The sequence below is a fragment of the Scleropages formosus genome, chromosome 15 (assembly GCF_900964775.1).
Source record: "Scleropages formosus chromosome 15, fSclFor1.1, whole genome shotgun sequence".
Taxonomy (NCBI): domain Eukaryota; kingdom Metazoa; phylum Chordata; class Actinopteri; order Osteoglossiformes; family Osteoglossidae; genus Scleropages; species Scleropages formosus.
Window position 1 is genome coordinate 6,924,374 of NC_041820.1, and position 13,193 is coordinate 6,937,566.

Below are 13,193 nucleotides of genomic sequence, written 5' to 3' on the forward strand. Positions count from 1 at the left end.
TGAGACAATGAGGATTATGAGTGCAGTAGTAAGGAAAGGACAATGATTTAAAAAGTGACAATGATCAAAAAATAGAGAGGAGATAAAAAAGACATCAAAATTATTGATTAAGAATCAAAATACAGAACATTCATTGGTGACAACATGGGTTAAAGAACACAACTGATAAATAAATGGGTTATGAAAAATGTGTAGGGACATATCTTTGCTGAGCCTTGGAAAATTTACCCATTTTAAGAGTAAATAACCCTGTGTAGTGTGGTACACAGACTTAAAATTACAAATTCCTCATGAGAAAGGTGTCAGCTACACAAATGTTTAACAATAAATGGACTGAATACATCTTAGATGGACTGTTCAGGACTTTAAGCGATGATGCTTAGACTCATTAACACGTTGACTTCTGGATTAAATACAGACACCCCTCTACTTATATGAATTCAATTGACCTAAATCCAGATTTATGGAAAAATTCCCGGCATACACATTATTTAGGGTTAACGCTTTTATTTTACAAAAAACATTTGAAATGTGTTACGCGCAAGTCAGCATAACGAGAATAGACAGGAAGTTGCATCTTCCAAGTTCCCAGATGTGTTGAGCAGTGAACGCTTCTCTTCTCATTAGTGTAGTGCTTTTTTCCCATATTTTTTACCCATTTCATTATTCACAATGCCTGTTGGTAAACATGCACTTGAAGGAAAACTATAACTGTCTTGCAAACATACAGCAATCGACTTAGGGATAAAATTGAAAATAATAAAGAAGTATGAAGGTGGACAAATATTATCGTCTATAGCGCGGGAACCAGATTTAGCCGTATCAACTGTGAATACAATAGTGAAGAATGCTGCACATATAAAGGAGCACATGAAAGGAACTGCTAGCATGAAAACAACAATAATAACGAAGAAACGTCAAGATGCAATAACTGAAATGGAAAAATGATAAATTACACAACAACAACACCCTCTTGTGTACCAGCATACTACTAAATATAAGGTGAACATGCACAGTCCAATACCATACACCTACTATATGCAGTAATGTATTTTTTTAATTAAATATATGCTTTATAGAAATTTTAAAATGTATTCGATTGATTAGGCCTATGCCTTATTACAGTATTTTATATGTCTGACATTTAATAGAGAATTATATTGTGTAATTTTTTTATACCCCTGTTTGCAACAAATGCAAAGGAAATTTGAAGGCTTGGCTCTGTAATGAGAGGGATGGGGATTCCGTCATACACTAATTTTTGACTTACGTAAGGGGTTGAAGAACGTTCTCTTGGAGTAAGTCGAGGGGTGTCTATATTTCTATGTAACCTATTTTCTCAACGCAATAATGCAAGAAAATAAAATTACAGTCACACAGGCAACTTTCACTGCAAATAAAGAGTGTTCTCATCAGTAGAAATGGCAGTGAGATTAAAAAAGAAAGAAAAAGAAATTTTCCTTAGTAGATGTGTCAGCTCAGAACAGTGGACTTCACCAAAAAGGCTTGTGATGCCGGAAGAGAAGACTGTTGAGGTGCAAGGGGAGAGATGGACAATGCAGCGACATCAAGAGGTCTGAATGGACTGCTAATTGGCCAGGTTTGCAGACCATCATGAGAACTTGGCAATGGCCAGAGTTCATGACTGGAATCATTAAATAACCAATTAGTGACGCAAGGGAGGCCAGGCTGGTCTAAAACCAGCGCTCAGTCTCATGCGGTGTTTCCAGGGAGGGCATGAAGGAAGCGTTAAGGTAGAAAGATAAGTGAGGGTAGGGTGAGACTTCACTTTCCTCAGGAGATGGCTTCAAGAGAGGGAACTCAAAGGGACGAGGCCGCATGAACCCAGACAAACACACTGACCTTGGACTTCATTATTTCAGCCTATTTATTTCTCACTCCCATAAAGGAAGACAGGGCAGAGGGACAGGAACTTCCCATTAAAATTCACCCTGCTTCCACCCCCTGCTTTAAGCAACTTCTGGTGGTGCTGCAACTGAGAAATCTAAAAAAAAAACTGGAAAACATTAAAAATAGTATTTTCTACAATACATGTGTATAAAAACCAAACAAATTAAACAAAGGAATTTAAAAAATGCAGATCTTTTAAATATCTTGGACACGGGCTGCATGAAACTCCATATACAACATACTGAAATAAATTATTCTCATCGGAAACCAGAGTACATTTTAATAACTGAATCGAAAAATATTTCTAGTATGTCATGCATACTTTAACATTTATGTAAGGTCAAGGCTGAAATATTCCTTATGAAATCTGGCAACTGTACATGAATAAAGTTTAAAATACATAAAAAAATAAGTTGTGCCATGATTGTCCCTGTGTCAAATGTGTCATTAAAAGAAAGTATGCCACTAATATTAACAAACATTTAACATACTTCTCCTGTTTTCCACTAAATCTTTATTTTGGTGGTGGTTCCAAAGCCATGCAGTCGTCGTATTGACCAACACATAAATTTTTTACTGATCCTGGAGGTGACATTAATTTTCTAAGCACAGATATGCACAGATTGGTACACCACAGTCCTGCAATGGCCGACACCACATCTAAGAGATCGGCGTTATCGCCACGTTAAGCACATCACAGCCGCTGTATTTCTCCATAAACCCAGAGCTTCGCATACAATGAGAACTGGCTAGATAAGGTGCGGAAGACCATTTCTCTTGACATTCACGATGGCAAACTCATCAGTCATGCTGTCAGAGGCCATGGGCCTGCCTGCCTTTGGATTTATGAGGAATGATGATGGATTGAAAATTGCTGTAAGCTTTGGCCCTCCCTGTGCTTTGGATAGCCTGTGTATGAAGGCATGCACTGCATAACATCTCATTTCTCTTGGCTTTGTTGCATACATACAGTGCTGCTTCAAAGTATGTAAACCCATTGTCCCTTAGTTTTACCACAAAATGAGAAGTAGTTTTGCCCAATTCCATATGTTGCTTCAGAGGTAATCATGCATTTAGTAGAATGGGATGGTCTTTATTCTCGTATAAATATTCAAACAGACTTATTAAATCTAAATCTTAAATCTTAAAATACATTTATAAACCAAATAAATGATTATGATTTATGACACCTGATTCTACTTATCTACTTGATTTAACTTACTTGGAATATTTTTAATTCAGTAACCATCCCTATGAAGGTGCCCTAATGATATTGCCTGTTAAACGTACTTACTAAAAGCTCAACAAAACTTTTTCTCCACTGTATAATCTGGCCTGTTTAGCTGTTCCGAGTCCAAAGCCATGTTAGAGAAATGCCCTGCTATCCTTGCATTTAAACCACAATTTTTAAAGTGCTGATGTGTGACTCAATGGATCAACACAGAAGGGTCTGTCTCTATAGGTTCTGGAACCTTAACCCCTGGGCCAAGAAAGGCAGAACAACACCTTAAACAGCAACTCAGCTGTGAAAAGCTGAAAAACGATGCCATTTCCTCTCCAAGTATATTAAAAGCAGCTCCCAATGTGACTCCTGCCTAATTCTGAACTTACATAGCTAATACGGAAAAGCAAGAGTACTCAATTTATTTTAGTAGGGGCAATATAACAAACTTAATAGCAGTTTATTGGGAATTAAATTTCTCAAAGTAACTATTCTGGGTAGAAAACATTACGACTTTTTATTGTTGTATTATTTTTTCATTTTTTCCCCCTTTTTTTCTTTTTTCCTACACCACCAGCACACTGTCTTAACCTACATGGACTAACCTTAAGGCAGAAACTAGCAAACAAGACTCTTCTGCAGTTCCAAAGCGGCCTTTGAATCTGCTGGCAAATGTATACTGAGGAATGAAATGTTTTCCTGTGCATTTAGATGAGACCTTTAACAAAGGTCCCTGATGCAGATATGAACCATTTCTCCAAGAGAGGCTACCAGAAAGAAATTGGCTGAGGAGGAAATGTCACTATGTCTATAAAAAATATAGGTACTGAAATCATTATTTTCTTATCCTTCATTGGAAGACGCAGTCTTCACAGGGCCTCAATGAAAAAAAAAAAGAATTTCAATTTTTTTTTTCAGATTTTTTTGTTTCAAACAATAATCTAACTAGTTTAATGAACACTTTATCTCCTTTTGTCTTGTGTATTTTCTGTGTTGGACAGGAGTAGTAGAGGCAATTTATTAAATAAATAATTATTCACTGTCTAAAGGTTACACAAAGACACAGATGGTAGTGTTGGTGTCTCATAGTTCCTGGGTTGTAGGTTCTGATGTGGGTTTGAATCAGGCTCAGTTTGCCTCTAGTTCAGACATTCTCTCCATGCTCACAGATGTTTCCTGTTTACTGCCAAAGTCCAGATATATGTGTTTCAGGTGAATTAGTGACTTTAAATTAGCTTTCATGTGTTTGTTGGAAGGGGGTGCGGTGGCGCAGTGGGTTGGACCGCAGTCCTGCTCTCCGGTGGGTCTGGGGTTCAAGTCCCGCTTGGGGTGCCTTGTGACGGACTGGCGTCCCGTCCTGGGTGTGTCCCCTCCCTCTCTCCGGCCTTCCGCCCTGTGTTGCCGGGTAGGCTCCGGTTCCCCGTGACCCCGTATGGGACAAGCGGTTCTGAAAATGTGTGTGTGTGTGTGTGTGTGTGTGTGTGTGTGTGTTTGTTGGAATGCATTTGTGTATGACTACACTGTGATTTACTCTCACACCTTACACTTCTGGGATACGCTCCAGACCGCTGTGACCCTGGACTGGACAAGTTGCTGCTGAAAATGAATAAATTCTCTGCCAAGTTTGCTCAGATTCTTTTTCTGCAACATATATGCAATGTGGTGATATGAATAGGCCAGCACTATGGTTCAAACAATGGTTTGTTATCAGTTCTATTTTTTGTAGATAAGTTAAGTCACGTGGACAAACCTTTTCTTCACAGCTTGGTTTCTGCAAACCTTTTCTTCACAGCTTTCTTTCTGCTGTCTCATTGGTTTATCAGCGTTCAGATTAGGATGGACCTTCTCAAAGAACCGTATGCTTTCAAAGCCAGGGATGAGGGTGGAAAAGTTATACTCATTACAGCATCCTGGGAAATCTGTTTTGTCACACCACACATGTGGGAACTGACATCATTGGAGATATTTCATTTATTTTCAGAACTTTCGCCCGAGACGATGCAATCAGCATGTGAAACCCAGTGACATCCACATAGCGACATATTATCAGTTGCCTTTGGGTTGACTTTGGCCATTATGGAGTCTACTATAGGATAGTACCGTAAAGTACAGACTATGCTATTCTTTACAGGATAAAAAACGCTGGAGTAAACATTGTCTCTTATTCTGGATGGTTGGCTACCCTTCTCCTTCCAACCTGATAACTTGATATGATTCAGACACCAACAGAGGGCGGAAAAATGTCCTTCAAGAACCTTGAGCTTCTGTGATACAATTAATCACCATGAAATCCATTTGTGAATAACAGTACAGGACCTCAGCCTGGGTGAAGGAGCATCGGGGGAGTCCTCTTTGTTATTGTACGCTGATGTGATGTCACATTCTGTATGCTATTTGCTTCTGCCTTTAAACGGACCAGACAGCGATGGAATGCAACCGATTCTTATCTAAGAGGCCTGTTGATAAGACAAGTCAGGTTGCTTGCTGGTGATCCACTGGCATTTTTACAGAGGACAAGTGCAGAGGACGTTGCTTCCAGGTCTTACTGCATTCAGTTCCTCGGTATTGTAAAGCCACTAACGTGAACTTAAGCTTCAATACACGTCTGTTCATTCATTTTGTCAGTCATTTCCGAGTGAAGCACCCTTGACCTTGCCACATTTATCCATGGTGATTCAACTGCCAAGTTTGACAAAGGTCTTGTTTCTTGAAAACCTGTGTAACCCCACAGAGACCCCTAAGGAGATGCTCAGTATTTATGCTTTTGGTTCAGTTTGGTCGTAATTTATTGTGTAATCTATCATCGACTGCAGGGGACTCAAAAAAAGTACTGACACATATAACTGGATGCCTCACAAGAGGAGTGACATATACATTCTACCACATAGAACTAAGCAGAATGTCTGGTTTCTTGGGCCTGCTGTGATTCCAGGTTAGCCTCTGCTAAACTGACAGTTAGCTAATTAGCTAGCTGTAGCCTACATCACTAGACTGAACCCATCAATATTGCATTGGTAGAATCGATCATCATCTCCGGGGTCCCTCATTAACAGAATGGCCCTCTTGAAGTCCCAGAACCACTGACTAACTCACTATCTCTTGGGATTGACCGAATACTCACCTCTTCAGACTGTGCTGATTTTATGGTCCTAAAATGTGTTTCACCGTCTTTTCAACAGTAAGATCCAGCAGTTTGACCCTGATAATTTATTTATTTTTTTTAATAAAACTGTACAATTCTTAATGCTGTTTTTTTTTTACCACTTTATATTGATTTGATTGCATTGACTAAATTCTCTTTACCACATTAATGTGCACATAATGCATTCCTGCATGATGTGGGATGGATGACATTGTAACCTGAACTATGCTTAACTGAAAAGGTATCTTAATATTAATAATATTATTAATGTTTTGGAATACATTTTTTACTATGCATTAAATAATTGTATTGACATATTGTGGTAAAATTAAGTAGCTATAGCAGGATAGTGTTCAACAAGAACACATTAGTATTTTGTCATGGTTACATTGCTAACAGAGGAATCCAGATGGAAACAAATGTGTATTTACACAAAATTTATCCCAGCAGTAAATTTATTCAGTTGTGCAGCAGACAGACAGCAATAGCAAAAATGCATGCTGGGATTAAGGACATGTGTTTCTGTAATCTCCAGACCCCTCCTATTTTTCCACTATTGTTGTTTAACATCATCTAGCGGTTACCACCAGTTTAATAAGCCCCCTTAGGACTTTGCATAGGAATTGGCTGAAGTGCAAAATAGAAGTTCAAAAGATCCCAGTGGAGCTGACCTAGTCAGTAGGGGCCAGCATGTGTATCCTCACATTAAAATTAATACAATCTTCAGTCAATTTCATTGAGCTGAAGGAACTGCAAGTCTACACTTGTTAATGAGGTCATGATAGCTATGAGGGGAAAATATAGATATTCTTTCCATTGTAACACCTCGGTGCTAATAATCTGACCACAGCAGTTCTGCCCAGGAACATGGTGTGCTTTGTATGTGTGTGAACGCATATGTAAGAACATCAGAGGAATTATCTATATGTGGAGGTTATGCAGCTTGCTGTGCATGTTTTGTAAACCATTTTTATTAAATGAAAATGAAACAGTATAGTTTCATCAATGCTCTTCTGACGACCATTGTAAAGACTTTCTTTGTGTGTTAATGTCAATGAATTTTCAACATTATGTACTTTTATCAAAAGCAACCTATAGCTTTTGAGAGCTTCACGCATACTGAAAGAAATCATGACAAGTACCCAGCTCAGCATTAGGTGCTATCAGCTTTTAAGTTAATGATAAAAGCTGTCATTTTACACATCATCTGAACTCAGTTTTTAATATCCATGGCTCTGAGCATAGTGTACATTTTTGTTGCACTTCAATATCATTATGTTAGTAGACACTGTACCAAGGGTTTTTATCATCAGAGTAATTTGTCTCTTGAGACAGCAAGATTCTCTCAAGCACAATTACCCTGCATGCTGGGCTTTGCTGATTAGGCAGAAACCTCAATAACAATTAATCAGGAAATTACAAAAAATAATCTATCAACACTCTTACTTTGATATCCACCCAGGACCTTTGCTTCTTAATAATTAATCCTTACAATTACCCTACTTACCCTATACACAGCGCAAGAGTCCATGTAATATTCATAGGAATGCATAATTATGCCACATATTTCTGACACAAAGAAGATATAAATCCACAACGGGGATGTAATATTCTGACGTTTTTATGTGGTTTATAACACATTTTGTTTTATGGAGACTAGATTCCTGAGTGAAGAAGGTAGTTTTCTTGAACGCTTGGGTGTTAGTGCTTATTTTCTTTATATTCTATAAGAGGAAAAAGCACCAGTGCCACATGCCTGTTCAGATCCTGCACAACTCAAAGGGTATTAATTTCAGCAAAGGCCATCGCAGAAGAAAGAAGCCCAGCACCAAATCTGTCATCCATAAGACTAAACAATATCGAAATGAAACAGATCACCGATGCAGGCAGCGCGATATGAAGCAAGCAGCACGATAAAGTCTACATCACGGTCACCTAGGTATGCTACAAGTCGTGAAGTCCTCGATAGGCCTCTGGAATGAAATAAAGAGCTCAAGTCATACAACACACCACAAGATGAGGTGCAGAGATCACCAGCCAAAAGCGGCGCACAGAACTGATATGGGGCTTGAGAAGATGAACGCTTCACAGAACCTTTGGTTCCCATCACAGAGAGATTCAAATCACACTCTTTCCACAACAGACAACTTAAAAACTTTTCCACTGAAAAAAGGGTCACCAAACTTGTGCTTGTTCAACTGACACATTTCTCCAAAGCTACTGACAGTTTTTATACAGATGGGTCATTTTCACTGTATCAGTTCAGGATGAGTACTTTGCTCAAGTGTGCTACAGCAGGAGGTGGGATTTAAATCTGGATCCTTTGAGTGCAAGGCAGCAGCTTTAAAAACCACTTTTGTGTGTTCCATTGTGTGTTTGTTGAACCAATGGATTTGCAAACCCAGTCCATGTACCTCCTCAGGCCTGGTCACTCCCCAAAACCAGCATGTCCAATATACTACAGTAACATTAACCCACCTATTAATTACTGACCAACTGGTCACTTTTTATTTTTAGCTGGAACAAAACAGACAAAGATGTTATGACTTGATTCTACAATTCTACTTGATTTAGTCGTTAGTGGATGCGACTCAGAAACTCAAAGTAATCAAAAGTGTATTTCACCAACAGATGGAGAGAGAAAATGTGTGTGTTTTATTTAAAGTGATATTATTAAAAAGGTTGAAATTTTATCTTTTTATTTAGTACTCTTACTAAATATGACATGGCATTTTATTATATTACATGGCATGTAAATCATTGTGTAAAATCTCTTCCACTACTTCCTATAGGTCATTTTCATTATTTCCCTACTGTAACATGCATAAAAAGTTTTAACCAAAACATTTCCACTATCCTTTCCAGAAAAATAGTTTCTAAATTCCCTTCTGGTGAGTTTTTAAAAATTGTCACCTGAATAGTGTTTCCATCATTGCCTGTAAAATATGACTGATAAGCATAATTTCCTCAATGTATAAAAAACTGTTTCAATTAACAAGGAAAGAAACACATTAGTAACAGATGCCACACTGAATAATTGAGGAACAAATGCATGCAAACTATTTTTACGCAGATCTCCATTACTATGAAAATGCGGTGCTGGAAAACTTAATTAAACATGACTGCTTTTTTTTTAAAATATATATATTTTAAATGCTAATGGAAAATGAAGGGTGGAAAGTATGCAACAAAATCAATGCGCACCTCGTACATATTTGTCAACACAGCAAAAACATTGTTCTGTTTTGCCTTTTATGAAGAGACTTTGTGTCTTTCTAATATGTTGTATACATCAATGTCACACCCATGATGCACACGTGTAAAATTAAAATCGACGTAAAGGTCATCATTCAGGAATAATCATCCCTGGTAGTGAATTTGATATACAGTACATTCATTTGGCACGTGGAATAGCTCAAGTGTGACACATTAAGCCGCACAAGGGCAGACAGAATATGCATGTGAGGGGCAAGACAGCATGACTGAACACATCTTTTATCCCCAGTCAATCACACTACTTTACTACCAATATCGGTGGACCCTAACAGTGGACATAAATTATACAGTCACTGTTCACATTGCCAATAACTTTTGAAGGAGAAGAGCTCATTGTGTGATAAAAGAGCAAAGAACATAAAGTCTCCAAGCAGGGCAAAGTCTTGTCATCTAGATATAGTTTGAAGGAAGTTATTAGGGATAATGTATTTACTTGACAGTGATTTTGGGTTCTCCTCACTAAAAAAAATCTAACATTAAGTACACACACACAATGTCCACTTGTCCTGAGCTAGAGTATAACCAGGCAACACAGGGTGCAGGGGTGAGGGAACACATCCCGGACAGGATACCAGTCTGCTACAAGGCGCCCCCAGCAGGGCTTGAACCACAAACCCTCCGAAGAGCAGGCCCCAGACAAACCTGCTACACTTCTGCATCCCCATTTAGGGTTAAGTTGATTTGTTTATTATTACCAATCCATCCGTTATCAATAGCCACAGGTCCACTGCAGAGCTCTGATAGCCAAAAGTCTGTCCCAGAAGCTCAGGGTATGAGGCAGGGTACACCCTGGATGAGCCATCAGTCCATCAAAGGACTATCAAGCAATCACTCAATCATTTACACAGACATTCACACACTTGGCAAATTAAGAGTCCCCTATCCACCTGAAACACATCTCTTTGGACTGTGGCAGGAAACCAGAGCTCCTAGAGAAAGCCTTTTAATTTTTCTTTGTATTTATTGTAAACATTTATTTCCCTGATGCCTTTCCCACAAGTGATTTACAATGTTTGCTAACTTAAACGGGAGCTTCATAATTACAGAAAAATTAAACTTTTATAAACAGAGTACCTGGAGTTCTTTCCGATGATTATATTCTCTCTAATCAATAAAATGGTCTCAATGTCACCAACACAGCTGTCCTTTATTAGCACACTGGCATTTGCTTTTTGAATAGAATGTATAATTTTTTTTTAAATGATTAAATATCAGATCCAGCTGTTATATGGAGCAACTTATAGTTAGTATGCATTTATTAAAATTTTAATTGTTATATGTATCATCTTTGTCTCCTTTAGTCAATGCTTGTACATGTATTCATTTACATTTACATTCATTTATATTTATTCATTTAGCAGACGCTTTTCTCTAAAGCAACATACATCTCATAGAAAACAGTGTGTGAATTATATTAGCAGTAGGAGAGACTTTAATGCAGACGCGTGTTTCTTAAGTACAGTTAGTTTGTTCGTTTCTGTTACCATAGAATGAAGGCAATAAAGCATCCAATAGACAATACACATTTAAAAACAAAATCTTTGCAAAACCATTGTTAAAATCAGTAATATTAAGCTGCACTATCTTGGGCTTCCATGCTTTAGCTTTTGCATGGATTCATGGCTTTTCTCCACCACCTTTCTCAAAACAAAGGACATGTTCAAAAGTGGGATAAGTTTTACTATTTGTTTGCATGTAGACTGCAGTATAAACCTTTATGGAATATGTGCACAATACAATACAGTCTGTTGAAGACTGACGAAAACTCTAAAGGCTGTACTTCAGATCAAGGCTGCATTCTGTTGCGTTGCCTCTTTTTGTGGGATGTGTATGTAGCAACTAATACGTTTAATTGCTAAATCACTCAAATTGATTCAAAGTCACATGTGAAGGCAAAGTACAATTAAAAGCTTATATTCGCTGAAGCATTCCACAGACCCAATTTCATCCATCTCAGTGTGTGAAACAGACATCAGCAGTTTATATTATTTGAGTGACTCAATAGCCCTGCAAAGCATAACGAAGGATATCACTCTGATCACTGCTCATTAGGCAGTGAATGGTCATTAAACTAATGGTATAACACAGTCACCCTTAGATCACGGAGGAATATTTATTTGCAGAGCCAGCATTCGCCTCTGAGGTTGATGGTTCACCTTGTGAGTCATAATCAGGCTTCGAAGGAATCTCTGAAGCGTTTAACTTGCATTGGGAAACATCAAGAGAAAATCGCAGACGTATGGGGCCGATCAATAGCCATTTGATATTTTTAATAATATTCTGTAGAAGAGGAAGACAACCGAACACCTACTAAATAAAATACGTTTGATCAAATTAATACTCCTGTTAAATTTGTTTTTTTTTTTAGAAAAATTATTACATTCTGGCTAATAAAACCAGCCAGTATCATTAAATGGACAAAAATAGATGTGCAAGATACATTGTTACACTACTGCTCATACATTATTAGTTTTACCCTTTCTCTAATGAATGTGCTGGGATAGGGGAGAAAACATCATTAGAACACACAGAAAAACAAAAGCTTTAACCTCTTAAATCCAGGTTTATTCATCTTTAATGGCTGCCATAAATAGTATCTCAGGCTGCAGAAGGCAAGATAAAATGATATAATGACTACATTTGAACTATATCTTAATTTGATTGCCGCATTGTTTTACATCCAGCATATTGCCTGAAGACATTATTCAAACATATGTCTCAATATTCCATATACTTTGTGAAGTGATGTTTCCCAAAGTTCAGATAAATGGCATTCAGTGCATCCAACCACTGGCAGTCGATGTTGGTTTCAAAGAAGACCATGTGAGTCACTGAAAAATAATTTTTTAAAAAATAATAAGAAATTATTATTAAAGACAAATAGCCTTAATATGAAATTATATTCCAACTAAAGTACAAAAAATTCATTCTAGCTCATCAAGATACTCTGAGATGGACTGATGTAGATGAAAAAGTTTCGACAGTTAACAGACGTATGGATATCTGACATTTAATTAGGGATATGGTTGTTCTGTTGGAACTGCATGTACAGTTAATCTATACATTGGGATGGACAAAATACTAGAAACATTGCATGTTAAAGGAACTTGATTTTGAAGGAAGTAAATCACTAAAAAAATGAGAAATGCAAAAGTTTGTCATATTTGGCTTACTGCCACTTAGCAGTGTGTGTCACCTAGGAAAGGGGTCTGAGGGTTAACACTTTGACATGAGTTTTCAAAGCAGCATGAGGCAGCTAACAGCATTCCATCGATCTATCTGTTATCATTAACTGATTGCCTTGGTCATGGTTGCTGGGGGTCCAGAGCCCAGCCCAGAATCAATTAGAGAACCCAAGGCTTTTTCTCCTTGAAAGATGGTGCAATACCGCACTACACGCAGTTCAAGGCTTGTACGACAGCCTTCTGAAAAACTGAAGCTGTTCTGAAGACAGAGGCTGGCTGAACTCCACATTAGGTCTTTGATATCAATATACTATTCGGTGTTCCCCCTTAGGGCACGGTGGTGCAGTGGGTTGGACCACAGTCGTGCTCTCCGGTGGGTCTGGGGTTCACGTCCCGCTTGGGGTGCCTTGCGACGGACTGGCGTCCCGTCCTGGGTGTGTCCTCTCCCCCTCCGGCC

The 13,193-nt window shown here is 38.2% G+C and overlaps 1 protein-coding gene across 1 annotated transcript in view; it reads right to left on the reverse strand.

The window, feature by feature from the left end:
* Positions 1 to 13,193, reverse strand: part of dcdc2c (doublecortin domain containing 2C) — a 93,559-nt gene that overhangs the window by 65,375 nt on the left and 14,991 nt on the right. The window lies entirely within an intron of this gene.